Raw genomic sequence first — 12,130 nt, forward strand, 5'->3', positions numbered from 1 at the left:
TGAATGAAGCGCGCCAGCTAAACTGAGTTTTTATGGATATAAAGAAGGACTTTATCGAACAAAAGGACCCTTTGTGATGTAACTGGGACCTTTTGGAGTGCCAACAGAAGAAGATCTTCAAAGGTAGGGCATTTATTATATCGCTATTTCTGACTTTCGTGACGCACCTGCCTGGTTGAAAAATGTTTTCCATGTTTTTGTATGCGGGGCGCTGTCCTCAATTAATCGCATGGTGTGCTTTCGCCGTAAAGCCTTTTTGAAATCTGACACAGCGGCTGGATTAACAAGAAGTTAAGCTTTATTGCTGTAATTTGAAATTCGCGCTCTGCAATTTCACCGGATGTTGGCCAGGTGGGACGCTACAGTCCCACATGCCCATAAGAAGTTTTAACAAGCTCAGATAGGCAGATCTCAGCCAACTGGTTTGCGGGGCCACCGCTACAGCAGAGGACGAGTTAGTTAAGGCAATGTGCTGCTAATTCATTGTGTTCTGCACTCGTGGGTTTGACGTCACACAACATTTTCCTCCTTTTTCCTTTTGTATTCTTCATTTATATCACTTTGCTTTTTCTTCCTGTGTCAACACACCATTTGTTTTTGCTGCTTTGTCTGAAGATCACATTTGTAGTGCCCTTTAACAAGCTCAGAAAGGTGTATCTCGGCCAACTGGTAGGAGGGCCACCGCTATAGCACAGGACCAGGTAAGGCAATGTAGTGCTAATTCAATGTGTTCTGTACTCGTGGGTGCGACTACACACAACATTTCTTATTTCCCTTGTAAAAATATAGAAACGCTGCAAAAGTATGGATTGACTAAAGAGATAGCCACACTGAAGCCTTGCACGAACAATGACAACATTAAAGATGACAGCAATGTGATACAAAGCCAATCCTCCAGAGAGACTTGAGCCTAAATCCAGGGCCTTAGACCACTCTGCCACGCTACCCAGCCACTTCCTCAAAGTCACACTTTGTCATCTGTTACCTAGGTTTGCTAAGCTCCCATTAATTTCAACCTCTTCTTTTTTCCTTTTTCATTTCATTTTCTTCGTTTATGTCATGTTGCTTTTTCTTCCTGTGCCAACACATCATTTGTTCTTGCTTCTATGTCTGAAGAGCACATTTGTAGAGCACTTTAACAAGCTCAGAAAGGTGGATCTCGGCCAGCTGGTGGGTGTGGCCACCGCTATAGCACAGGACGAGGTAGTTAAGGCAATTTAGTGCTAAAGATGCCAGCGGTGTTATTTCCCTTGTTTGAATATGGAAATGCTACCAAAGTTTTAATTGACCACACTGAAGACGTGCACAAAAAAAACAAGAAAGATGGCAGCAGTGGGATTCGAACCCACGCCTCCAGAGAGACTGGAGCCTAAATCCAGCGCCTTAGACCACTCGGCCACGCTACCCTTCACTGCCAATGACCCCACGCTTTGCCATCTGTTACCTAAGCCTGCTAAGCTCCCATTAATATCGCTCTCTTCTTTTTCATTTTTCCTTTTGTGTCCTTCATTTATATCACGTTGCTTTTTCTTCCTGTCTCAACACATTATTTGTTTTGCTGCTATGTCTGAAGAGCACATTTATAGAGCCCTTTAACCTCTCTTGGGTAGGGGGCAGTATTTTCACGTCCGGATGAAAAGCGTGCCCAAAATAAACTGCCTGTTACTCAGGCCCAGAAGCTAGGATATGCATATAATTTGTAGATTTGGATAGGAAACACTCTAAAGTTTCTACAACTGATAACATGATGTCTGTGAGTATAACACAACTGATATGGCAGGCGAAACCCCGAGGACAAACCATCCACAAAAAAAAAATTCAGCCTTCCACTGTTTCCAATGGCTTTCATGTTTATTATGAGGCGAAGTCCTCCCAGATTGCAGTTCCTAGGGCTTCCACTAGATGTCAACAGAAAGAGTTTCAGGCTGGTTTTTGGAAAAATGAGCTAGAAGTTGTAGTTTTTCTAAGTGGCTCCCATTTTGGCTGAAGTGTTTCCATGCGCGTGGGTGAAAGCGCGTTCTTTGTTATTTCTCTCCGGTAATGAACATACCTTTCTCCGTCTTAAATTTGATCATTTCTTTGTGTATAAGGGTACCTGAGGTTTGATTATAAACGTTGTTGGACTTGTTTGGATAAGTTTATTGGTAGCGTTTGGGATTCATTTTGTATGCATTTTGAAGGAGGGAAACCGGTGGATTATTGAATGAAGCGCGCCAGCTAAACTGAGTTTTTATGGATATAAAGAAGGACTTTATCGAACAAAAGGACCCTTTGTGATGTAACTGGGACCTTTTGGAGTGCCAACAGAAGAAGATCTTCAAAGGTAGGGCATTTATTATATCGCTATTTCTGACTTTCGTGACGCACCTGCCTGGTTGAAAAATGTTTTCCATGTTTTTGTATGCGGGGCGCTGTCCTCAATTAATCGCATGGTGTGCTTTCGCCGTAAAGCCTTTTTGAAATCTGACACAGCGGCTGGATTAACAAGAAGTTAAGCTTTATTGCTGTAATTTGAAATTCGCGCTCTGCAATTTCACCGGATGTTGGCCAGGTGGGACGCTACAGTCCCACATGCCCATAAGAAGTTTTAACAAGCTCAGATAGGCAGATCTCAGCCAACTGGTTTGCGGGGCCACCGCTACAGCAGAGGACGAGTTAGTTAAGGCAATGTGCTGCTAATTCATTGTGTTCTGCACTCGTGGGTTTGACGTCACACAACATTTTCCTCCTTTTTCCTTTTGTATTCTTCATTTATATCACTTTGCTTTTTCTTCCTGTGTCAACACACCATTTGTTTTTGCTGCTTTGTCTGAAGATCACATTTGTAGTGCCCTTTAACAAGCTCAGAAAGGTGTATCTCGGCCAACTGGTAGGAGGGCCACCGCTATAGCACAGGACCAGGTAAGGCAATGTAGTGCTAATTCAATGTGTTCTGTACTCGTGGGTGCGACTACACACAACATTTCTTATTTCCCTTGTAAAAATATAGAAACGCTGCAAAAGTATGGATTGACTAAAGAGATAGCCACACTGAAGCCTTGCACGAACAATGACAACATTAAAGATGACAGCAATGTGATACAAAGCCAATCCTCCAGAGAGACTTGAGCCTAAATCCAGGGCCTTAGACCACTCTGCCACGCTACCCAGCCACTTCCTCAAAGTCACACTTTGTCATCTGTTACCTAGGTTTGCTAAGCTCCCATTAATTTCAACCTCTTCTTTTTTCCTTTTTCATTTCATTTTCTTCGTTTATGTCATGTTGCTTTTTCTTCCTGTGCCAACACATCATTTGTTCTTGCTTCTATGTCTGAAGAGCACATTTGTAGAGCACTTTAACAAGCTCAGAAAGGTGGATCTCGGCCAGCTGGTGGGTGTGGCCACCGCTATAGCACAGGACGAGGTAGTTAAGGCAATTTAGTGCTAAAGATGCCAGCGGTGTTATTTCCCTTGTTTGAATATGGAAATGCTACCAAAGTTTTAATTGACCACACTGAAGACGTGCACAAAAAAAACAAGAAAGATGGCAGCAGTGGGATTCGAACCCACGCCTCCAGAGAGACTGGAGCCTAAATCCAGCGCCTTAGACCACTCGGCCACGCTACCCTTCACTGCCAATGACCCCACGCTTTGCCATCTGTTACCTAAGCCTGCTAAGCTCCCATTAATATCGCTCTCTTCTTTTTCATTTTTCCTTTTGTGTCCTTCATTTATATCACGTTGCTTTTTCTTCCTGTCTCAACACATTATTTGTTTTGCTGCTATGTCTGAAGAGCACATTTATAGAGCCCTTTAACCTCTCTTGGGTAGGGGGCAGTATTTTCACGTCCGGATGAAAAGCGTGCCCAAAATAAACTGCCTGTTACTCAGGCCCAGAAGCTAGGATATGCATATAATTTGTAGATTTGGATAGGAAACACTCTAAAGTTTCTACAACTGATAACATGATGTCTGTGAGTATAACACAACTGATATGGCAGGCGAAACCCCGAGGACAAACCATCCAAAAAAAAAAAATTCAGCCTTCCACTGTTTCCAATGGCTTTCATGTTTATTATGAGGCGAAGTCCTCCCAGATTGCAGTTCCTAGGGCTTCCACTAGATGTCAACAGAAAGAGTTTCAGGCTGGTTTTTGGAAAAATGAGCTAGAAGTTGTAGTTTTTCTAAGTGGCTCCCATTTTGGCTGAAGTGTTTCCATGCGCGTGGGTGAAAGCGCGTTCTTTGTTATTTCTCTCCGGTAATGAACATACCTTTCTCCGTCTTAAATTTGATCATTTCTTTGTGTATAAGGGTACCTGAGGTTTGATTATAAACGTTGTTGGACTTGTTTGGATAAGTTTATTGGTAGCGTTTGGGATTCATTTTGTATGCATTTTGAAGGAGGGAAACCGGTGGATTATTGAATGAAGCGCGCCAGCTAAACTGAGTTTTTATGGATATAAAGAAGGACTTTATCGAACAAAAGGACCCTTTGTGATGTAACTGGGACCTTTTGGAGTGCCAACAGAAGAAGATCTTCAAAGGTAGGGCATTTATTATATCGCTATTTCTGACTTTCGTGACGCACCTGCCTGGTTGAAAAATGTTTTCCATGTTTTTGTATGCGGGGCGCTGTCCTCAATTAATCGCATGGTGTGCTTTCGCCGTAAAGCCTTTTTGAAATCTGACACAGCGGCTGGATTAACAAGAAGTTAAGCTTTATTTTGATGTATAATACTTGTATTTTCATGAATGTTAAATATTTATATTGCTGTAATTTGAAATTCGCGCTCTGCAATTTCACCGGATGTTGGCCAGGTGGGACGCTACAGTCCCACATGCCCATAAGAAGTTTTAACAAGCTCAGATAGGCAGATCTCAGCCAACTGGTTTGCGGGGCCACCGCTACAGCAGAGGACGAGTTAGTTAAGGCAATGTGCTGCTAATTCATTGTGTTCTGCACTCGTGGGTTTGACGTCACACAACATTTTCCTCCTTTTTCCTTTTGTATTCTTCATTTATATCACTTTGCTTTTTCTTCCTGTGTCAACACACCATTTGTTTTTGCTGCTTTGTCTGAAGATCACATTTGTAGTGCCCTTTAACAAGCTCAGAAAGGTGTATCTCGGCCAACTGGTAGGAGGGCCACCGCTATAGCACAGGACCAGGTAAGGCAATGTAGTGCTAATTCAATGTGTTCTGTACTCGTGGGTGCGACTACACACAACATTTCTTATTTCCCTTGTAAAAATATAGAAACGCTGCAAAAGTATGGATTGACTAAAGAGATAGCCACACTGAAGCCTTGCACGAACAATGACAACATTAAAGATGACAGCAATGTGATACAAAGCCAATCCTCCAGAGAGACTTGAGCCTAAATCCAGGGCCTTAGACCACTCTGCCACGCTACCCAGCCACTTCCTCAAAGTCACACTTTGTCATCTGTTACCTAGGTTTGCTAAGCTCCCATTAATTTCAACCTCTTCTTTTTTCCTTTTTCATTTCATTTTCTTCGTTTATGTCATGTTGCTTTTTCTTCCTGTGCCAACACATCATTTGTTCTTGCTTCTATGTCTGAAGAGCACATTTGTAGAGCACTTTAACAAGCTCAGAAAGGTGGATCTCGGCCAGCTGGTGGGTGTGGCCACCGCTATAGCACAGGACGAGGTAGTTAAGGCAATTTAGTGCTAAAGATGCCAGCGGTGTTATTTCCCTTGTTTGAATATGGAAATGCTACCAAAGTTTTAATTGACCACACTGAAGACGTGCACAAAAAAAACAAGAAAGATGGCAGCAGTGGGATTCGAACCCACGCCTCCAGAGAGACTGGAGCCTAAATCCAGCGCCTTAGACCACTCGGCCACGCTACCCTTCACTGCCAATGACCCCACGCTTTGCCATCTGTTACCTAAGCCTGCTAAGCTCCCATTAATATCGCTCTCTTCTTTTTCATTTTTCCTTTTGTGTCCTTCATTTATATCACGTTGCTTTTTCTTCCTGTCTCAACACATTATTTGTTTTGCTGCTATGTCTGAAGAGCACATTTATAGAGCCCTTTAACCTCTCTTGGGTAGGGGGCAGTATTTTCACGTCCGGATGAAAAGCGTGCCCAAAATAAACTGCCTGTTACTCAGGCCCAGAAGCTAGGATATGCATATAATTTGTAGATTTGGATAGGAAACACTCTAAAGTTTCTACAACTGATAACATGATGTCTGTGAGTATAACACAACTGATATGGCAGGCGAAACCCCGAGGACAAACCATCCAAAAAAAAAAAATTCAGCCTTCCACTGTTTCCAATGGCTTTCATGTTTATTATGAGGCGAAGTCCTCCCAGATTGCAGTTCCTAGGGCTTCCACTAGATGTCAACAGAAAGAGTTTCAGGCTGGTTTTTGGAAAAATGAGCTAGAAGTTGTAGTTTTTCTAAGTGGCTCCCATTTTGGCTGAAGTGTTTCCATGCGCGTGGGTGAAAGCGCGTTCTTTGTTATTTCTCTCCGGTAATGAACATACCTTTCTCCGTCTTAAATTTGATCATTTCTTTGTGTATAAGGGTACCTGAGGTTTGATTATAAACGTTGTTGGACTTGTTTGGATAAGTTTATTGGTAGCGTTTGGGATTCATTTTGTATGCATTTTGAAGGAGGGAAACCGGTGGATTATTGAATGAAGCGCGCCAGCTAAACTGAGTTTTTATGGATATAAAGAAGGACTTTATCGAACAAAAGGACCCTTTGTGATGTAACTGGGACCTTTTGGAGTGCCAACAGAAGAAGATCTTCAAAGGTAGGGCATTTATTATATCGCTATTTCTGACTTTCGTGACGCACCTGCCTGGTTGAAAAATGTTTTCCATGTTTTTGTATGCGGGGCGCTGTCCTCAATTAATCGCATGGTGTGCTTTCGCCGTAAAGCCTTTTTGAAATCTGACACAGCGGCTGGATTAACAAGAAGTTAAGCTTTATTTTGATGTATAATACTTGTATTTTCATGAATGTTAAATATTTATATTGCTGTAATTTGAAATTCGCGCTCTGCAATTTCACCGGATGTTGGCCAGGTGGGACGCTACAGTCCCACATGCCCATAAGAAGTTTTAACAAGCTCAGATAGGCAGATCTCAGCCAACTGGTTTGCGGGGCCACCGCTACAGCAGAGGACGAGTTAGTTAAGGCAATGTGCTGCTAATTCATTGTGTTCTGCACTCGTGGGTTTGACGTCACACAACATTTTCCTCCTTTTTCCTTTTGTATTCTTCATTTATATCACTTTGCTTTTTCTTCCTGTGTCAACACACCATTTGTTTTTGCTGCTTTGTCTGAAGATCACATTTGTAGTGCCCTTTAACAAGCTCAGAAAGGTGTATCTCGGCCAACTGGTAGGAGGGCCACCGCTATAGCACAGGACCAGGTAAGGCAATGTAGTGCTAATTCAATGTGTTCTGTACTCGTGGGTGCGACTACACACAACATTTCTTATTTCCCTTGTAAAAATATAGAAACGCTGCAAAAGTATGGATTGACTAAAGAGATAGCCACACTGAAGCCTTGCACGAACAATGACAACATTAAAGATGACAGCAATGTGATACAAAGCCAATCCTCCAGAGAGACTTGAGCCTAAATCCAGGGCCTTAGACCACTCTGCCACGCTACCCAGCCACTTCCTCAAAGTCACACTTTGTCATCTGTTACCTAGGTTTGCTAAGCTCCCATTAATTTCAACCTCTTCTTTTTTCCTTTTTCATTTCATTTTCTTCGTTTATGTCATGTTGCTTTTTCTTCCTGTGCCAACACATCATTTGTTCTTGCTTCTATGTCTGAAGAGCACATTTGTAGAGCACTTTAACAAGCTCAGAAAGGTGGATCTCGGCCAGCTGGTGGGTGTGGCCACCGCTATAGCACAGGACGAGGTAGTTAAGGCAATTTAGTGCTAAAGATGCCAGCGGTGTTATTTCCCTTGTTTGAATATGGAAATGCTACCAAAGTTTTAATTGACCACACTGAAGACGTGCACAAAAAAAACAAGAAAGATGGCAGCAGTGGGATTCGAACCCACGCCTCCAGAGAGACTGGAGCCTAAATCCAGCGCCTTAGACCACTCGGCCACGCTACCCTTCACTGCCAATGACCCCACGCTTTGCCATCTGTTACCTAAGCCTGCTAAGCTCCCATTAATATCGCTCTCTTCTTTTTCATTTTTCCTTTTGTGTCCTTCATTTATATCACGTTGCTTTTTCTTCCTGTCTCAACACATTATTTGTTTTGCTGCTATGTCTGAAGAGCACATTTATAGAGCCCTTTAACCTCTCTTGGGTAGGGGGCAGTATTTTCACGTCCGGATGAAAAGCGTGCCCAAAATAAACTGCCTGTTACTCAGGCCCAGAAGCTAGGATATGCATATAATTGGTAGATTTGGATAGGAAACACTCTAAAGTTTCTACAACTGATAACATGATGTCTGTGAGTATAACACAACTGATATGGCAGGCGAAACCCCGAGGACAAACCATCCAAAAAAAAAAAATTCAGCCTTCCACTGTTTCCAATGGCTTTCATGTTTATTATGAGGCGAAGTCCTCCCAGATTGCAGTTCCTAGGGCTTCCACTAGATGTCAACAGAAAGAGTTTCAGGCTGGTTTTTGGAAAAATGAGCTAGAAGTTGTAGTTTTTCTAAGTGGCTCCCATTTTGGCTGAAGTGTTTCCATGCGCGTGGGTGAAAGCGCGTTCTTTGTTATTTCTCTCCGGTAATGAACATACCTTTCTCCGTCTTAAATTTGATCATTTCTTTGTGTATAAGGGTACCTGAGGTTTGATTATAAACGTTGTTGGACTTGTTTGGATAAGTTTATTGGTAGCGTTTGGGATTCATTTTGTATGCATTTTGAAGGAGGGAAACCGGTGGATTATTGAATGAAGCGCGCCAGCTAAACTGAGTTTTTATGGATATAAAGAAGGACTTTATCGAACAAAAGGACCCTTTGTGATGTAACTGGGACCTTTTGGAGTGCCAACAGAAGAAGATCTTCAAAGGTAGGGCATTTATTATATCGCTATTTCTGACTTTCGTGACGCACCTGCCTGGTTGAAAAATGTTTTCCATGTTTTTGTATGCGGGGCGCTGTCCTCAATTAATCGCATGGTGTGCTTTCGCCGTAAAGCCTTTTTGAAATCTGACACAGCGGCTGGATTAACAAGAAGTTAAGCTTTATTTTGATGTATAATACTTGTATTTTCATGAATGTTAAATATTTATATTGCTGTAATTTGAAATTCGCGCTCTGCAATTTCACCGGATGTTGGCCAGGTGGGACGCTACAGTCCCACATGCCCATAAGAAGTTTTAACAAGCTCAGATAGGCAGATCTCAGCCAACTGGTTTGCGGGGCCACCGCTACAGCAGAGGACGAGTTAGTTAAGGCAATGTGCTGCTAATTCATTGTGTTCTGCACTCGTGGGTTTGACGTCACACAACATTTTCCTCCTTTTTCCTTTTGTATTCTTCATTTATATCACTTTGCTTTTTCTTCCTGTGTCAACACACCATTTGTTTTTGCTGCTTTGTCTGAAGATCACATTTGTAGTGCCCTTTAACAAGCTCAGAAAGGTGTATCTCGGCCAACTGGTAGGAGGGCCACCGCTATAGCACAGGACCAGGTAAGGCAATGTAGTGCTAATTCAATGTGTTCTGTACTCGTGGGTGCGACTACACACAACATTTCTTATTTCCCTTGTAAAAATATAGAAACGCTGCAAAAGTATGGATTGACTAAAGAGATAGCCACACTGAAGCCTTGCACGAACAATGACAACATTAAAGATGACAGCAATGTGATACAAAGCCAATCCTCCAGAGAGACTTGAGCCTAAATCCAGGGCCTTAGACCACTCTGCCACGCTACCCAGCCACTTCCTCAAAGTCACACTTTGTCATCTGTTACCTAGGTTTGCTAAGCTCCCATTAATTTCAACCTCTTCTTTTTTCCTTTTTCATTTCATTTTCTTCGTTTATGTCATGTTGCTTTTTCTTCCTGTGCCAACACATCATTTGTTCTTGCTTCTATGTCTGAAGAGCACATTTGTAGAGCACTTTAACAAGCTCAGAAAGGTGGATCTCGGCCAGCTGGTGGGTGTGGCCACCGCTATAGCACAGGACGAGGTAGTTAAGGCAATTTAGTGCTAAAGATGCCAGCGGTGTTATTTCCCTTGTTTGAATATGGAAATGCTACCAAAGTTTTAATTGACCACACTGAAGACGTGCACAAAAAAAACAAGAAAAATGGCAGCAGTGGGATTCGAACCCACGCCTCCAGAGAGACTGGAGCCTAAATCCAGCGCCTTAGACCACTCGGCCACGCTACCCTTCACTGCCAATGACCCCACGCTTTGCCATCTGTTACCTAAGCCTGCTAAGCTCCCATTAATATCGCTCTCTTCTTTTTCATTTTTCCTTTTGTGTCCTTCATTTATATCACGTTGCTTTTTCTTCCTGTCTCAACACATTATTTGTTTTGCTGCTATGTCTGAAGAGCACATTTATAGAGCCCTTTAACCTCTCTTGGGTAGGGGGCAGTATTTTCACGTCCGGATGAAAAGCGTGCCCAAAATAAACTGCCTGTTACTCAGGCCCAGAAGCTAGGATATGCATATAATTGGTAGATTTGGATAGGAAACACTCTAAAGTTTCTACAACTGATAACATGATGTCTGTGAGTATAACACAACTGATATGGCAGGCGAAACCCCGAGGACAAACCATCCAAAAAAAATAAAATTCAGCCTTCCACTGTTTCCAATGGCTTTCATGTTTATTATGAGGCGAAGTCCTCCCAGATTGCAGTTCCTAGGGCTTCCACTAGATGTCAACAGAAAGAGTTTCAGGCTGGTTTTTGGAAAAATGAGCTAGAAGTTGTAGTTTTTCTAAGTGGCTCCCATTTTGGCTGAAGTGTTTCCATGCGAGTGGGTGAAAGCGCGTTCTTTGTTATTTCTCTCCGGTAATGAACATACCTTTCTCCGTCTTAAATTTGATCATTTCTTTGTGTATAAGGGTACCTGAGGTTTGATTATAAACGTTGTTGGACTTGTTTGGATAAGTTTATTGGTAGCGTTTGGGATTCATTTTGTATGCATTTTGAAGGAGGGAAACCGGTGGATTATTGAATGAAGCGCGCCAGCTAAACTGAGTTTTTATGGATATAAAGAAGGACTTTATCGAACAAAAGGACCCTTTGTGATGTAACTGGGACCTTTTGGAGTGCCAACAGAAGAAGATCTTCAAAGGTAGGGCATTTATTATATCGCTATTTCTGACTTTCGTGACGCACCTGCCTGGTTGAAAAATGTTTTCCATGTTTTTGTATGCGGGGCGCTGTCCTCAATTAATCGCATGGTGTGCTTTCGCCGTAAAGCCTTTTTGAAATCTGACACAGCGGCTGGATTAACAAGAAGTTAAGCTTTATTGCTGTAATTTGAAATTCGCGCTCTGCAATTTCACCGGATGTTGGCCAGGTGGGACGCTACAGTCCCACATGCCCATAAGAAGTTTTAACAAGCTCAGATAGGCAGATCTCAGCCAACTGGTTTGCGGGGCCACCGCTACAGCAGAGGACGAGTTAGTTAAGGCAATGTGCTGCTAATTCATTGTGTTCTGCACTCGTGGGTTTGACGTCACACAACATTTTCCTCCTTTTTCCTTTTGTATTCTTCATTTATATCACTTTGCTTTTTCTTCCTGTGTCAACACACCATTTGTTTTTGCTGCTTTGTCTGAAGATCACATTTGTAGTGCCCTTTAACAAGCTCAGAAAGGTGTATCTCGGCCAACTGGTAGGAGGGCCACCGCTATAGCACAGGACCAGGTAAGGCAATGTAGTGCTAATTCAATGTGTTCTGTACTCGTGGGTGCGACTACACACAACATTTCTTATTTCCCTTGTAAAAATATAGAAACGCTGCAAAAGTATGGATTGACTAAAGAGATAGCCACACTGAAGCCTTGCACGAACAATGACAACATTAAAGATGACAGCAATGTGATACAAAGCCAATCCTCCAGAGAGACTTGAGCCTAAATCCAGGGCCTTAGACCACTCTGCCACGCTACCCAGCCACTTCCTCAAAGTCACACTTTGTCATCTGTTACCTAGGT

General features: G+C 42.6%; 5 non-coding genes across 5 annotated transcripts; all 5 read right to left on the minus strand.

The window, feature by feature from the left end:
* Positions 1-1,324: 1,324 nt before the first annotated feature.
* trnal-uag (transfer RNA leucine (anticodon UAG)) lies at positions 1,325-1,406 on the minus strand. The gene has a single exon. It is a non-coding gene; the product is annotated as a tRNA-Leu (tRNA).
* A 2,118-nt stretch (positions 1,407-3,524) lies between these two features.
* trnal-uag (transfer RNA leucine (anticodon UAG)) lies at positions 3,525-3,606 on the minus strand. Its single transcript has one exon. It is a non-coding gene; the product is annotated as a tRNA-Leu (tRNA).
* Positions 3,607-5,770: 2,164 nt separating this feature from the next.
* On the minus strand, positions 5,771-5,852 carry trnal-uag (transfer RNA leucine (anticodon UAG)). Its single transcript has one exon. It is a non-coding gene; the product is annotated as a tRNA-Leu (tRNA).
* A 2,164-nt stretch (positions 5,853-8,016) lies between these two features.
* trnal-uag (transfer RNA leucine (anticodon UAG)) lies at positions 8,017-8,098 on the minus strand. The gene has a single exon. It is a non-coding gene; the product is annotated as a tRNA-Leu (tRNA).
* A 2,164-nt stretch (positions 8,099-10,262) lies between these two features.
* trnal-uag (transfer RNA leucine (anticodon UAG)) lies at positions 10,263-10,344 on the minus strand. Its single transcript has one exon. It is a non-coding gene; the product is annotated as a tRNA-Leu (tRNA).
* Positions 10,345-12,130: the final 1,786 nt, after the last annotated feature.

This window comes from Salmo salar, chromosome 27 (genome assembly GCF_965601325.2).
Source record: "Salmo salar chromosome 27, fSalSal1, whole genome shotgun sequence".
NCBI classification, from domain to species: Eukaryota; Metazoa; Chordata; class Actinopteri; order Salmoniformes; family Salmonidae; genus Salmo; species Salmo salar.